Source organism: Malaclemys terrapin, chromosome 1 (genome assembly GCF_027887155.1).
Source record: "Malaclemys terrapin pileata isolate rMalTer1 chromosome 1, rMalTer1.hap1, whole genome shotgun sequence".
NCBI lineage: Eukaryota > Metazoa > Chordata > Testudines > Emydidae > Malaclemys > Malaclemys terrapin.
The window spans coordinates 293,613,374-293,628,695 of NC_071505.1; the positions used below are offsets into that span (position 1 = coordinate 293,613,374).

General features: G+C 43.6%; 1 protein-coding gene and 1 long non-coding RNA gene across 4 annotated transcripts in view; both read right to left on the reverse strand.

The window, feature by feature from the left end:
- Positions 1-495, reverse strand: part of RUBCNL (rubicon like autophagy enhancer) — a 40,215-nt gene extending 39,720 nt beyond the window's left edge. For 2 of the 3 annotated variants that reach the window (XM_054014545.1, XM_054014521.1), the window contains exon 1: positions 287-495. The gene's annotated coding sequence lies outside the window, so the exon portion shown is untranslated. The remainder of the gene's footprint in view (positions 1-286) is intronic. The other variant, XM_054014529.1, reaches the window with a different exon arrangement.
- A 527-nt stretch (positions 496-1,022) lies between these two features.
- On the reverse strand, positions 1,023-12,834 carry LOC128825581 (uncharacterized). Its single transcript, XR_008442698.1, has 3 exons — positions 12,603-12,834; positions 12,075-12,165; positions 1,023-1,470 (listed from the first exon to the last, which is right to left on the reverse strand). It is a non-coding gene; the product is annotated as an uncharacterized LOC128825581 (long non-coding RNA).
- Between the last annotated feature and the right edge of the window lie 2,488 nt (positions 12,835-15,322).

Below are 15,322 nucleotides of genomic sequence, written 5' to 3' on the forward strand. Positions count from 1 at the left end.
CCCTCCAGCAACCAGCGTCCCCTCCACCTGCCTCCCCAGCAACCAGAGCCCCCCCAGCAACCAGCGCCCCCTCCACCTGTCCCCCCGCCCCATCATTAGTCAGCACCCCCTCCACCTGCCTCCCATTAACCAGCACCCCACCCCAGCAACCAGCGCCCCCTTAGATGTCCCCAGTCACACACTCCCTCCACAACGCCGGTCCCACCGTCTGTCTGTCGGATTAGCAGCACCCCATCGCCGCGCTCCCAGCCCGCTCTGCCCGCCGTCCGGCCGGCCGGCCCCTTACCCCTGAGGCTGGTGATTGTTCGCGCCGCCCCGGGGGCCGCCTGCCCGGTAGGAGGCGAGCGCCCTGCTCTGCCCGGGCTGCGGCGGCGGCTGTCGGGCTGGGGAAGGGCGGACTCACGTTGCTGCCCGGCGGAGTTACAGCTACTAGCTGCGGCGCCGGGCGGGGAAGCGAAAGACGCTGGTTGGAGTTTCCAGCCCTAGTTCGGTCTTCTTCCTGCCACCTGCCCTGACCTCCCGCTCCCGAGGGGGTGGGAATAGGGCAGGGACTGTTCCCGTACGAGCCGGGCGCACGCCCAGCCAACAGCGTGAGAGGAAATCCCACGCCCAGGGAGCCTTCTGTGTCCCCGCTCACAGGCTGGGCTGGCTGGGGGCATGGCTGCAGTGTCACTGACTGCGGGGCCCCAGGGGGCCTGTTAAAACACACGCACCCTGTCATACCCTGTCCTCCTGTTCTAACCCAGCCAGGCAACTATGTCATCAATCCTGAAACATACTTCCAAGTTTTAGGCAAGGTGGATTAAATCACTAGTCAGGAAGACTCGATTTAATCATGGTTTTCTACATAAAAGTGCATGCTTGTTGGTTGTTATAACCTTAATACATATTCTTCACAACTCAGAGATAGATGTAGGTTTCATTTTTAGAAGGTACACGCTGTACATTTTTAGGGTGATTTATTTTGAAAACTTTTCAGATTAGTTTTACAGCTATATCAGAAAATGAATGATTGTTTGGTTATTTCATTTTCCAAAGGTAATTGAAGCAGATATTTATGAAGTCATTGGGAGGTGAACTATCTCCAATTCAACAAGTTAATCATTAATATTTGGAGGATTTTCTTGCCATGCTGTATTAGAAAGAGAACATCACCAGACAGACATTTAAATTGTTTTATTTAACTAAAACAACAATGTTATGTATTCTGGATTTTTTTCTTCAACAGAAAACAGATAATATTTTAACAAAACAAGCATATGAATTTTTGAATTTAGTTAAACATTCAAGTTTTTTTAAAATCAGGTTTGTTTTTGTTAAAATTGTTTTTAACTAAAATAGTTAAATGAAATATTTAAAAAACAATAATTAAACCGACTATGTCAGCCAGGTTAACATGAGAAACTTAAAATATTGGCTTCTACAGCTAACTCCGTCGTCTTCATCTTCATTTTCCTGTTTATTCATAATCTGGAAAAGAAAAACAAGCTTTTCTGCTTTTTCAGGTCCCAAACGATTTCTCAATTTGGAATGAATTAGTTGGGGATTGGTCCTGCTTTGAGCAGGGGGTTGGACTAGATGACCTCCTGAGGACCCTTCCAACCCTGATATTCTATGATTCTATGAAAATATTTTTAACATCAGTTAAAAGTGAGATTATCACTTCAACAGTCTCTGAATCCAAGAGCTTAAGTGACTTCCACCAGTTTGCTGGTGTGACTTTCTTTAAAACATCATCAGCAAACATATATTTCTTGAATGGTTCTTATTCCCAAACTGGGTCTCATTTACGGCCTGCTGCCATTATAGGTTTTCCCTTCTACAGGGCCGGCTCTGGCTTTTTGGCCGCCCCAAGCAAAAAAAAAAACGGGGCGGCCAGAACGGCAAAGCAAAAAAAAACAAAAAACCCTGCAGCGTGGCTAGAGGGGACTGGCTGGGGTGGGGGGAGGGGAAGGGAGCGGGCAGGAGAGAGAGAGAAGGGGGCGGCCAGGGCTACATCAGGAGCGCTGCCAGGCGGCCCCTCCCGCTGCGCCGCCTCCTGCCGCCTGCCGCGAGGGCTCCGCTCCAGTCAGCGGGGAGGGAAGGAAGAGGACTGCCCTGCAGGGCGCTCTGGTTCTCCGCACCGCCACCCCCTACAGGGCGGCTGGAGCGGAACAAGAACAAACAAACAAACAAACAAACAAACAAACAAAAAAGCGGCCGTGCCGCCCTAGGATTGGGCAGAATGCCACCTCCAACAATCTGTCACCCCAAGCACCAGCTTGCTCAGCTGGTGCCTGGAACCGGCTCTGCCCTTCTAGTAAGAAAATGGTATGGTAGATCTCAAATCAATGAAGAAAGACCTCAAGACTTCTCGGTTATGCTGCTCAAACAGTTTCACTTTTGTTTCTACTGCCTGTCCCTCCCGTCTCACATTTATCTCCAGACTTCTCCTTGTCCAGAGCTATTCAGCCCCCAACAATCTTCTATTCATTGAACTTTTTTGAAACTTTACACTTTTAGAGAGAAGTAAGGGATTGACTCTGTACACAAATTTGCAGAGGGACAATAGGGTTGAGGTCTGTTATTTCTCACTTTTGTTTATTTGAAAACATTTTTGCTGTTAACAAGCATGTTATCTCTGGAGACACAAATCCACAGTTTGAGAACTGCAAAACTAAGCATCTCTGATGGTATCTTCTAGACTGAGCACTGAATCCCATTGGGTAGATAGAAAGATTAACCTAAATAACCTATACAGAAGCCCTTGGAACCCCATAAGATTGGGTCCCTAATCCATGAACTATTGGAATTTTTTTACAAAACTTTTCTTAAACATTACATGAATATATTGTCTCATACTATTGAATTAGAATTTATAATCCCTATTCCATGATGAGATATCTTTGAGCTATAACGTATTTTAATTAAAACTATCTTTAGATAGGTTTTTCCTCAAAAAGCATTTTATCAGAAAAATCTGATTTAAATTTAAAAAATCCATTTTTTTTAAAATCATTGATTTTTATCCACCCTGGTTTTAGGTGTCTCCTAATGTATAGTACACAGGACCAACAGGGAATCTTGCCTCATTTCTCATTGGCTAGCGCTTACCACATAGCCATTAGTGGAAATAAATAATAATTAAGCTTATAGAGATTCATGTTTTTAATACTACATTTCAGTTTTCTTTGTGTAATGGCCATATGATGTTATACTCTCCAATTATTGGTTTTATTGTATACATAAATGTATGTATGTACAGTACCTGGTACAATGGGGCCCTGATTCTAATAAGGGTCTTTAGGTGTTTCCACAATATAAATAATAGTAATAGCCCAATCTTATCCCTTTGAAGTGAAATTTTTTAAAAAAGAATTTAATCTGAAGATCGTTTGCCTGCTACATAATAAGTGTGGTTACTCATACATCTAGTCAAAAGATCACCTTATTAAAATACATGCAGCGGTGTACTGATTGATCTGTATCTAAGAACCCTATGACATCTGCTAATATGTAAAGATCAGTTAATATAAAGATCCATTAATACTGCATGGAGGCTTTGGGAAAGAGTAATTTACCTCGATTTCAGTAAGGCATTTGATATGGTTCCACATGGGGAATTATTAGCTAAATTGGAAAAGATGGGGACCAATATGAAAATTGAAAGGTGGATAAGGAACTGGTTAAGGGGGAGACTACAACGGGTCATACTGAAAGGTGCCCTGTCAGGCTGGAAGGAGGTTACTAGTGGAGTTCCTCAGGGATCAGTTTTGGGACCAATCTTATTTAATCTTTTTATTACTGACCTCAGCACAAAAAGTGGGAATGTGTTAATAAAGTTTGCGGATGACACGAAGCTGGGAGGTATTGCTAATACAGAGAGGGACCAGGATAACCTACAGGAAGTTCTGAATGACCTTGTAACCTGGAGTAATAGTAATAGGATGAAATTTAATAGTGAAAAGTGCAAGGTCATGTATTTAGGGATTAATAACAAGAATTTTTGCTATAAACTGGGGACACATCACTTGGAAGTAACAGAGGAGAAGAAGGACCTCGGAGTATTGGTTGATCACAGGACGACTACGAACCGCCAATGTGATATGGCTGTGAAAAAAGCTAATGCAGTCTTGGGATGCATCAGGCGAGGTATTTCCAGTAGAGATAAGGAGGTGTTAGTACCGTTGTGCAAGGCACTGGTGAGACCTCATCTGGAATATTGTGTGCATTTCTGGTCTCCCATGTTTAAGAAGGATGAATTCAAACTGGAACAGGTACAGAGAAGGGCTACTAGGATGATCCGAGGAATGGAAAACCTGTCGTATGAAAGGAGACTCAAAGAGCTCGGTTTGTTTAGCCTAACCAAAATAAGGCAGGGGGGAGATATGATTGCTCTCTATAAATATATCAGAGGGATAAATACCAGGGAGGGAGAGGAATTATTTAAGCTCAGTACCAATGTGGACCCAAGAACAAATGGATATAAACTGGCCATCAGGAAGTTTAGACTTGAAATTAGACAAAGGTTTCTAACCATCAGAGGAGTGAAGTTCTGGAACAGCCTTCCAAGGGGAGCAGTGGGGACAAAAGACATATCTGGCTTCAAGACTAAGCTTGATAAGTTTATGGAAGGGATGGTATGATGAGATAGCCTAATTTTGGCAATTAATTGATCTTTGACTATTAGTGGTAAATATGCCCAATGGCCTGTGATGGGATGTTAGATGGGGTGGAATCTGAGTTACTACAGAGAATTCTTTTCTAGGTGTCTGGCTGGTGAGTCTTGCCCACATGCTCAGGGTTTAGATGATCACCATATTTGGGGTTGGGAAGGAATTTTCCTCCAGGGCAGATTGGCAGAGGCCCTGGGGGTTTTTCACCTTCCTCTGCAGCGTGGGGCACGGGCCACTTGCTGAAGGATTCTCTGCACCTTGAAGTCTTTAAACCACAAGTTGAGGACTTCAATAGCTCAGACATAGGTCAGAGGTTTATTATAGGAGTGGGTGGGTGAGATTCTGTGGCCTGTGTTGTGCAGGAGGTCAGACTAGAAGATCATAATGGTCCCTTCTGACCTTAAAGTCTATAAATCTAAGGCTAGGTCTACACTACCCGCCTGAATCGGCAGGTAGAAATCGATCTCTCGGGGATTGAATTATCGCGTCTCGTCGGGATGTGACAATTGATTCCCGAATCGACCGTCTTACTCCACCAGCGGAGGTGGGAGTAAGCGCCGTTGACAGGGAGCCGCGGAGATCGATTTTGCCGCCGTCCTCACAGCGGGGTAAGTCGGCTCCGATACGTCGAATTCAGCTACGCTATTTGCGTAGCTGAATTTGCATATCTTAAATCGACCCCCCACTGTAGTGAAGACCTGCCCTAAGAGCAAACATCTGCTAGTCAGCTCTCAGAATCGGCTTTACTAAAGTGGCACTAAATTTAACAAACTGCAATTTCTGATAGTCTCAGTCAGTGCTAAAAATAAAGCCAAGAAAAACAGAGCTGAAGTCATGGTTTTAAAAACTTGCTGACAGTATGTAAAGTGATAATGTATATGCAAAAAAGAAAGGAAACTACTAGCAACTCAAGCACCAGAGAGGACACAGAAGGCAGTGTAAATTATAGAGGAATAATTTACTGGGAGCAGTAAACAGAAGGCCAAAGCTGAGCTGTGGCTAAAAATGTGGGCTTTCAGCATTGGGAGTCATTCAGGAAGATGAAGTGGGCTGGAATTCTGGAGACCTTGGTTCAATCCCTAGTTTGGTTGCAGACTTCCTGTGTGACCGTTGGCCAAATTATTTAATGTACCTTGTGCTTCAGTTCCCCGGCTGAAGAACTGAGGTAATATTTCCCTACCTCACAGGGTCGTTGTGAGGATAAAATCCATTCATGATTATGAGAGGCAAATAAATATGAACGAAGACAGAAGGGCATATAGGTCTATTTCTGGTTCGGCCAGACTTTCTGTGTGACCTTGGGCAAGTCAGTTAATATTTCTGTGCTCCAGTACCTATGCCTGTAAAATAATCATATTGCCCTACCTTACAGGCATACTGAGGCTCAATTCGTTCTTGAAAAGTCCTCTGATCTTTTGGATTATATAATTGCAAAATATCAGTATATCAAAGAGCAAAACAGAGCTAAAGAAGGATAGTGGCATTTTAAAGACTTTCAGATCACTTCAGTGCGTCTTTCTATCTACACTACTCTATTTAAAAAAGAGGTTCGTGTGTTCTAAGTAGTGTAGGATGTTTGTCACAAAGCATCTTTGAAAAACAAATCATGTCTGAGTCATACTGCACAACTGATAAAATCACAAATTTGTAGCTATTTGTGATTCATCTTGCCTCGTTTTTCAAAAATCTTTCCATCTCCTATTTCATGCTCCTTCCCTAACCTTCTGTGCCTTCAACACCACCCCTTTCACAACCATCCTCTAGTGACCCAGTTAAGGCCTTTCTGCTGATGGCATTGATAGGTGTGGTGGAAAACTAGGCAAATGAAGAATAAGTAAGTCCCATTCTTCATTGAACAACAGAGGGAAATAAACCCATGTTTGTGAAGTGGATGACCAAGATCAGTCCCCCAGCCATACAAGTTCAAGTTGTCTGGTTTGTGCACCAAAAATGTGTCAGAGGAAACCTGCTCCAGGAGCCTTTTCAAGAAAAATGTAAGAAAGGTTAGGGAAGAGTTGTGTAGTGGACATGGGTGCATTAGAAATGCCGTGGATAGAATGTTCTGCTATCCAGGAAGAGGTTAAGGCTTGTAACTGGAGCTGGGAAATGGGTTTTTTGAAATGTAGAAGTTCAACTATAACCAAGCAAGTTGCGGCATCTGGACATCTTCAGCAAATGAAAGAGTCAGGGTGACAGAGCTTCTCAGTGTAGGTGTGCCTGAGAAGGGTTTGTAGGCAGGAACAGGAGTCAAGACATTTATCTCTAATTTATTAAATACATTTCTTCCAGTATGTTCAAGGCACTGGCCCTCACTGCAGACTAGGTATATGCTAAATGTGTAGCGATTATATCAAGCTGTGCTCATGTGTATGGAGAAACTACTTTGTTCTTTAAAAAGAGGAATAGATAAGGATTTTTCAACACATAACTTTAAAAAATAAAAGAGCTTAAAGGATTTTTTTTAACTTTATAAATAACATGCTTGGGCTAAGTTTACGGGAGAAAATGCTTAAAAGGTGCTTTTTGCTGCTGCTGTTGTTAAATTAGAAGGAAGTGAAAGTGGAGGCCAGAGTAAATGCATCCTGCAACTTTAACTGTGGTGATATTATCACACTTTCTCAATTCCCAGATAAAAACTACATGAAAATGGAGTTGAAGATTGAAAGTACATATTGTCAATGTAAGGGTAAAAAAAAAAAAAGAATTACAGGAATGTTATAATTACCCCCAAACCAAGCAAGTCCAGGAGATTCAGAGACAAGGTTAACTTTTGAAGAAATCCAAACCTGTTAATATATGGGAATGCACAGTTAAGGTACCCAAACAATTTTAACTTTGCCCTGTAGTAACACCATGCAAGAACATAGAAAGATGATTAATGCATATTAGTTTCTGTGATTTTCTGATTAGATTAAATTAATTTTAAAGAGACATTACAGTGTTGGGGGGTGTCACTACAAGGCAGGGTTAAGTTTGTATCTAGGTGGTTTTCGAGCCAATGGAATTAGCAGTGCAAAGGAAGGACAGAGTAGAGCCTAATAGGGGTGAACATCTGGTACTAGAAATATGTGGGGAGAGTGGTTAGAAGAGTTTACTGCTTTTCACTAGTGGTGGTTGCTGAGGTTTTCATGTATGATCCATTACAGGGATGATGGGAATACTTGGCATAATGGAGGAAGAATAAGCCTTGAGGCCACAATTTGAATATCAGAAGCAGCTGAGAAAACATGATTGTAAATTCTCAGAGTCATTGAGTTTAAGGCCAGAAGAGACCACCAGATCATTTAGTCTGACCTCCTGATCACAGGCACCAACCCCACCCAGCACCCACACACTAAACTCAACAACCAAAATAAGACCAAAATATTACAGCCCATAGGAGACTAAATTATTATGTGCCACAGGCAGAGAATAGAAGGGAATGAAGTGCACCCATGCCCAAGGGCCCTACAGTGGCAGGGAACTGATTAAGTGAGATATACCCAGATAATCCCAGGACTCCATGCTGCAGAGGAAGGCAGCACCCCCCCAATCTAACCTGTGGGAACATTCTGGCAATCAGACCCTTAGCATGTGAGCAAGAACCAGCCAGCCAAGCACCTGAGAGAAAGAATGCTCAGTGCCACCTCAGGGTACCGGCCCACCCCATCCAGTGTCCAATCTGCACAGATGCAGCTTCTGAGGCAGAGATCATAGTGGTCTTTGAAAAGTCTGTAATGCACATGTGTACCTGTAAATGTAAACAACTTTTGTTTCTATCCTGTTGCATGGCTACAGAATAGGGCTGTCAAGTGATTAAAAAAATTAATTGCGATTAAGCGCGCGATTAAAAAAAATAATCGCGATTAATTGCACTGTTAAACAATAATAGAATACCATTTATTTAAATATTTTGGATGTTTTCTACATTTTCAGATATATTGTTTTCAATTACAACACAGAGTACAAAGCGTACACTGCTCACTTTATATTTATTACAAATATTTTCACTGTAAAAAACAAAAGAAATAGTATATTTCACTTCACCTAATACAAGTACTCTAGTGCAATCTCTTTATAATGACAGTTGAACTTACATATGTAGAATTATGTACAAAAAATAACTGCATTTAAAAATAAAACAATTGTAAAACTTTAGAACCTACAAGTCCACTCAGTCCTACTTCAGCCAATTGCTCAGACAAACAAGTTTGGTTACAATTTCCAGGAGATAATGCTGCCCACATCTTGTTTACAATGTCACCTGAAAGTGAGAACAGGCATTTGCATGGCACTGTTGTAGCTGGAGTCACAAAATATTTATGTGCCAGATGCGCTAAAGATTCATATGTCCCTTCATGCTTCAACCACCATTCCAGAATACATGCGTCCATGCTGATGACGGGTTCTGCTCGATAACGATCCAAAGCAGAGCGGACTGACGCATGTTCATTTTCATCATCTGAGTCAGATGCCACCAGCAGACGGTTGATTTTCTTTTTTGGTGGTTCAGGTTCTGTAGTTTCAGCATCAGAGTGTTGCTCTTTTAAGACATCTGAAAGCATGCTCTATACCTCGTCCCGCTCAGAATTTGGAAGGCACTCCAGATTCTTAAACCTTGGGTCGAGTGCTGTATCTATCCTTAGAAATCTCACATTGGTACCTTCTTTGCGTTTTGTCAAATCTGCTGTGAAAGTGTTCTTAAAACGAACATGTTCTGGGCCATCATCCAAGACTGCTATAACATGAAATATATGGCAGAATGCGGGTAAAACAGAACAGGAGACATACAATTCTTCCCCAAGGAGATCAGTCTCAAATTTAATTAATGCATTATTTTTTTAACGAGCATCTTCAGCATGGAAACCTGTCCTCTGGAATGGTGGCCAAAGCATGAAGGGGCATATGAATGTTTAGCCTATCTGGCACGTAAATATCTTGCAACGCCAGCTATGAAAGTGCCATGTGAATGCCTGTTCTCACTTTCAGGTGACATTGTAAATAAGAAGCAGTCAGCAGTATCTCCCGTCAATGTAAACAAACCTGTTAGTCTTAGCAATTGGCTGAACAAGAAGTAGGACTGAGTGGACTTGTATGCTCTAAAGTTTTACCTTGTTTTGTTTTTGAGTGCAGTTAGGTAACAAAAAAATTTACATTTGTAAGTTACACTTTCACGATAAAGAGATTGCACTACAGTACTTGTATGAGGTGAATTGAAATATACTATTTATTTTGTTATTAATTTTTACAGTGCAAATATTTGTAATAAAAATAATATAGAGTGAGCACTGTACACTTTTCATTCTGTGTTGTAATAGAAATCAATATATTTGAAAATGTAGAAAAACATCCAAACATATTTGATACATTTACATGGGTATTCTATTGTTCAACAATGCAATTAATTGCAGTTATTTTTTTTTTGAGTTAATCACATGAGTTAACTGTGATTAATCAACAGCCCTATTACAGAACATAAAAAATTCTGTATGCACGCTTTAAAAAATACAACCACCTAAAAACAAGACTCGCATAGCTATTTGGGGGTTGGAGAATTATGAGAGAGAGAGAGGTTAAAGCAGAAAGAAGGGGCAGGGTGATCATATAATAACGGTAAAGGTACAAGAAATCCAGATTCTTAAGAGCCAAGAATTAAGGCCCTTTTATGCTGCTCTGGTGATATAAATGGACAGGAAACAGACTCCAGAGTGCTCTCCCAGGACCCCCACCAGTGTACACATCCTAACCCGGAGCATACAGATGGATTGGGGCAGAGAGGGACCAGGAGAGGGGGTGTGGTCAGAGTGCTATTTTATTTCCTTTGAGGCCATGGCCCATAGTAAAGCAGGGCTAACACTCTAACTGCTGTGAGGAGCAGCACTGGCCCCAGAATGAAGTGGAGAAAGGTGAGTTTGCCTCCCTCCTTCATTCTTATGCCCAACACCGGGATAGAAAAACTAACAATCAGAACCTTAACATCTCAGACAAGGTCTACACTACAAAGTGTTTTTGCCATAGCTATGTCAGCCAGAGATATGTAAAACTAAATCCCCTAGCCAATTTAGCTATGCCAGTACAGCTGTGCTGATAGAAGAACACTTCTGTTGGCATAACTTTTGGGGAAGAGGTGTTATTATGCGAGCAGAAAAAATTCTGTTGGCATATGCAGTGTCTACATTACAGTGCTCTGCTGGTATAGCTATACGAGGAAAACATTTGTAATGTAGACAAAGCATCAGGAACATCATCAGTTTTGTAGATGGCTTATGAAATCCAGTTATTTTGCTTATTTTGTTAAATCCCAAAGTCTCCCAGTTTGTTGTTTTGTTTTCATAGAATCATAGAACCATAGATTAGGGTTGGAAGAGACCTCAGGAGGTCATCTAGTCCAACTCGCTCAAAGCAGGACCCACCCCAACTAAATCATCCCAGCCAGGACTTTGTCAAGCCGGGCCTTAAAAACCTTTAGGGATTCCATCAATTCATTCCAGTGCTTCACCATCCTCCTAGTGAAATAGTTTTTCCTAATATTCAACCTAAACCTCCCCCACTGCAACTTGAGACCTTTGCTCCTTGTTCTGTCATCTGGTACCACTGAGAACAGCCTAGCTCCATCCTCTTTGGAACCCCCCTCTAATACGTCTGTTAGTCTATAAGGTGCCACAGGACTCTTTGTCGCTTTATACATTTGTAGTAGACAGGATTAAAAAAATGAATTTCTTTAAAAAATGAAATCTTGAAATTTGCTGAGAACAGCAAACCTTGTAGAAACCTCCTAAAACCAACCAATCCATTATTATCTTTTGCCCATAATTTTACAAGGTCTGTGATTCTGGGCTATTAATATCATGATGATAAATTAAAATGGAGAAATTCAGTTTGATTAAATGCATTCATATGCTGACACCAATATATTAAGGGTTCACTTTCTGTCTTGCAGGTTACAAATGACTTTTCTTTTAACTAGTTCATTAATTTTAAAATGCCAAAGACTAAATCTGCTAGTGCTGCAATCCCAAAAATCTGCATCATGTGAACAACTTGTTCCATTGAAACAAGTATCCACATGTCTTGTTTTTAAGAAATGTTTAATCCTTTTTTAAAAAATTAATCTAAAATGAATTAATTGCTCACTGTTGTTCTCTGATAGTCCAGATTATGTCATAAAATTGGTAGTATGCTTGTGTAACAGTACATGATTGCTATGGGATCCAATCAAAAATGATATATGCATTTCATGAGGCTGTTCTAAAAAACTAAATTTTAAATATGCAATAAATAAATTTTAAAGCAAGAGTAAATTATCAGGGAGGTCAGTATTTATCTGGTTTAGAGTGAGGGAGCATAAGGTATTTAAAACAGGTTATAACCAAGTTTAGTGTATAACATGCACAACCAAACATGTTCTGCAAAGCTAAAAGAACATTATACATTCCTTACTTTGGATGGGTATGGAGTATATCCAGTTGCTCCAATGCTGTGGTGATGAGGGGCCCATAGAAGAATCCAGATATGTTGTCTGTCTAATGAGCTAATTGATTACAGTGAGAGAGAAATTGAAGAGACACTAATTTATTTCAAATTATTGTTTATTTGCAAGCATTTCCATGGTGCCCATTGTGAGTGACCTGATGTGCTTGGGGTAGCCCTCACTGGAAATGCCAGCGTCAGGGCAGGCTGCAAAAGGGAGAGCAGATACTCCCAACATTGGTGGTTAACACTGAAGTTAAACCCACCAACCAGTCACAGACTGTACATCTGATCTCCCACACTGGTTATCAAGAAGTAAAAAAAAAAAAAAGAAATCAGACAGCTCCCTCATTGCATTCCAGTTCTCTGGCTAACAATCAGCACCTAGGTCCAGTAGAGTGAGAAGTTATTTTAAAAACTCTGCTCACTATACAAAACGTTTTTCTGAACCCCAAAGGGCCAGCCACACTGCCAGGTCAAAAGCAGGTTGGATCTTACCCCAAATACCACGCTGCCAGCCAATCCTTTTGTGTCTAAGCAGGGCCGTCCTTAGCCATAGACAGAATAGGCAGTCGCGTAGGGCACCGCTCTTCCAGGGGCACCTCACACTCTGCCAGACAGACGGCAAGCAGTGGAGCATGTAAAAGCTGCGCTGGGTCCTAGAGAGAGCTGAATGCCCGCAGCACAGTCTGAGGGAGGGGATTGGCTGCTGAGGGCCTCTGGGAAGGGGTGGGGGAAGGAAGTCACCTGTGATTGTTACTCTCTCCCCCGACGTGAGGTGAGGCAGACTGGGTGGCTCTGGCTGTATCCTTTGTTGCCCCCCCCATAACATCCATTCTTCCCCCCCCACAGAGCACCACCCCTTTCCCCCCCCCCACGGAACACCCCTCTCTCCCTCCTCCCCTCCAGCAGGGCTGGGTTGGGTGAGGTGCTAGGGAAAGTGTGTGGGGGGAGGGAGGGCGAGGGTTGCGTGCGGACTCTGAGGAATGAAAGTGAAACTAACTCACTTCCTCCGCAGCTAGCCAGGGTTGGAATGTCACACACAGCTGGCTGGGCTGGGGAAAGGGTGACCAGTGTGAAAAATCAGGACAGGGGGTTGGGGTAGGGTGACCAGATGTCCCACTTTTATAGGGACAGTCCCAATTTTGTTTTTGTTTTTTTTCTTATACAGGCTCTTAACCCTCCACCCCCTGTCCTGATTTTTCACACTTGCTGTCTGGTCACCCTAGGTGGGGGTTAATTGGTGCCTCTATAAGACAAAGCCCCAAATATCGTGACTGGCCCTATAAAATCAGGACATCTGGTCACCCTAGCTGGGGAGCGCATCTCTCCCCCGGGCTGGCAGCGATCCATCTCATCCAGGGGGAACTGTGCAGGGCAGGATGAGCTGCTGTGGCTCCGTGGGTGCCCCGTCCCTGAGATCAGATGCTGTGATAACTTCACCATTAGGGTTACCATACGTCCTCTTTTTCCCAGACATGTCCGGCTTTTCGGCACTCAAATTCCCGTCCGGGGGGAATTGGCAAAAAGCCGAACATGTCCGGGAAAATGGCGGCTCTGCTCCTCCCCTGACTCTTCGGCTCTGTTTAAGAGCCGAGCTGCCTGAGCGCTACCGGCTTCGGGCAGCCCCCTTGCCTCCGGACCCCAGCCACCGGCCGGGCACTTCCCCTCCCGGGCTCTGGTGGTGCAGGGTCCGGAGGCATGGGGGCTGTCCGAAGCCGGTAGCACTGGGGCAGCTCGGCTCTTAAACAGAGCCGAAGAGTCAGGGGAGGAGCAGAGCCTCCAGCCACGGCAGCTCTGCTCTGCCCCGACTCTTTGGCTCTGTTTAAGAGCCGGGCTGCCAGAGCGCTACCGGCTTCGGGCAGCCCCCATGCCTCCGGACCCTGCGCTGCCGGAGCCCGGGAGCCCGGTCGCTAACCAGTTTGGAGTGGGAAAGTCGACTGCTGGACTCGTGTTGATGAAAATGTGCAGGGCCATTAATTGCATCCTGCTCCAAAAGATCATGACTCTGGGCAACATGCGTCACATTATGGATGACTGCACAAATGTGCTTCCCTTACTGTGGAGGAGTGATAGATGGCACACATATTCCAATTCTGGCACTAGACCACCTAGCCACTGAATACATTAATCGCAAGGGGTATTTCTCAGTGGTTCTCCAGGCACTTGTGGCTCACCGTGGGTATTTCACAGACATTAACGCAGGCTGGTCCGGAAAGTGTATGACACACACATCTTTTGGAACACTGGCCTATTCAAGAAGCTGCAGGTAGGGACTTTCTTCCCGGAGCAGAAGATCACTGTAGGGGAAGTCAAAATGTCCACTGTGATGCTGGGAGACGCCGCCTACCCCTTAATGCAGTGGCTTATGAAGCCCTACACAGGGCAACTTGACAACAGCAAGGAACATTTCAACAAGAGTGAGCAAGTGCAGAATGACTGTTGAGTGTGCATTTGGCCGTTTAAAAGCCCGCTGGCGATGTCTCTATGGGAAGCTGGACCTGGCCAATTACAGTATTCCTACGCTTATAGCTGCAAGCTGTACGCTCCATAATATTTGTGAAGGGAAGGGTGAAAGCTTCACTCAGAGCTGGACCACAGAGGCTCAGCACCTGAAGGCTGAGTTTGAACATCCAGAGACCAGGGCTATTAGAGGGGGACAGCGTGGGGCTGTAAGTATCAGGGATGCCTTGAGGCAGCAATTTGAAGCTGAAAGCCACTAATATTTGTTGCTATGCTCGGGACTGCAGTGCTTGTAATGCTAGGAGGTGATTGGTGCACATGATGCAATAAGGGGGTTTAACATAATTATATGTTGCTTTGCAGTGCTCTTTTTGCTTTTAATTAATAGAATAAAGATTGCTTTCAAACCAACACAATTTTTTTATTAAAAGACAACAACTGGAGGAGAGAGTCAACTGAAAAAATACATCAGCAGTGAGGGGGAATGGGGGAACAGAAAGTCCCAGGAAGAGGAGGGGTCCCGGGACAGCTGAAGATTTGTGTATGTCCAGGGATCATATCCAACCTTCTCCTTTGGAGTACAATACAGCGGGTACTGTACTTCAGCAGGGAAAAACTGCAGAGGAATGGGTGTTGAGTGCAGTGGGTAGTGGGAGTCCACAGTGCTGGACTGTGAGGAGGGAGGAGTGGAATGCCATGAGTGTATACTGGAGCCAGGAGGTTGATAAGAGTGTGTTGGTGGTGTCTGGGGAGAG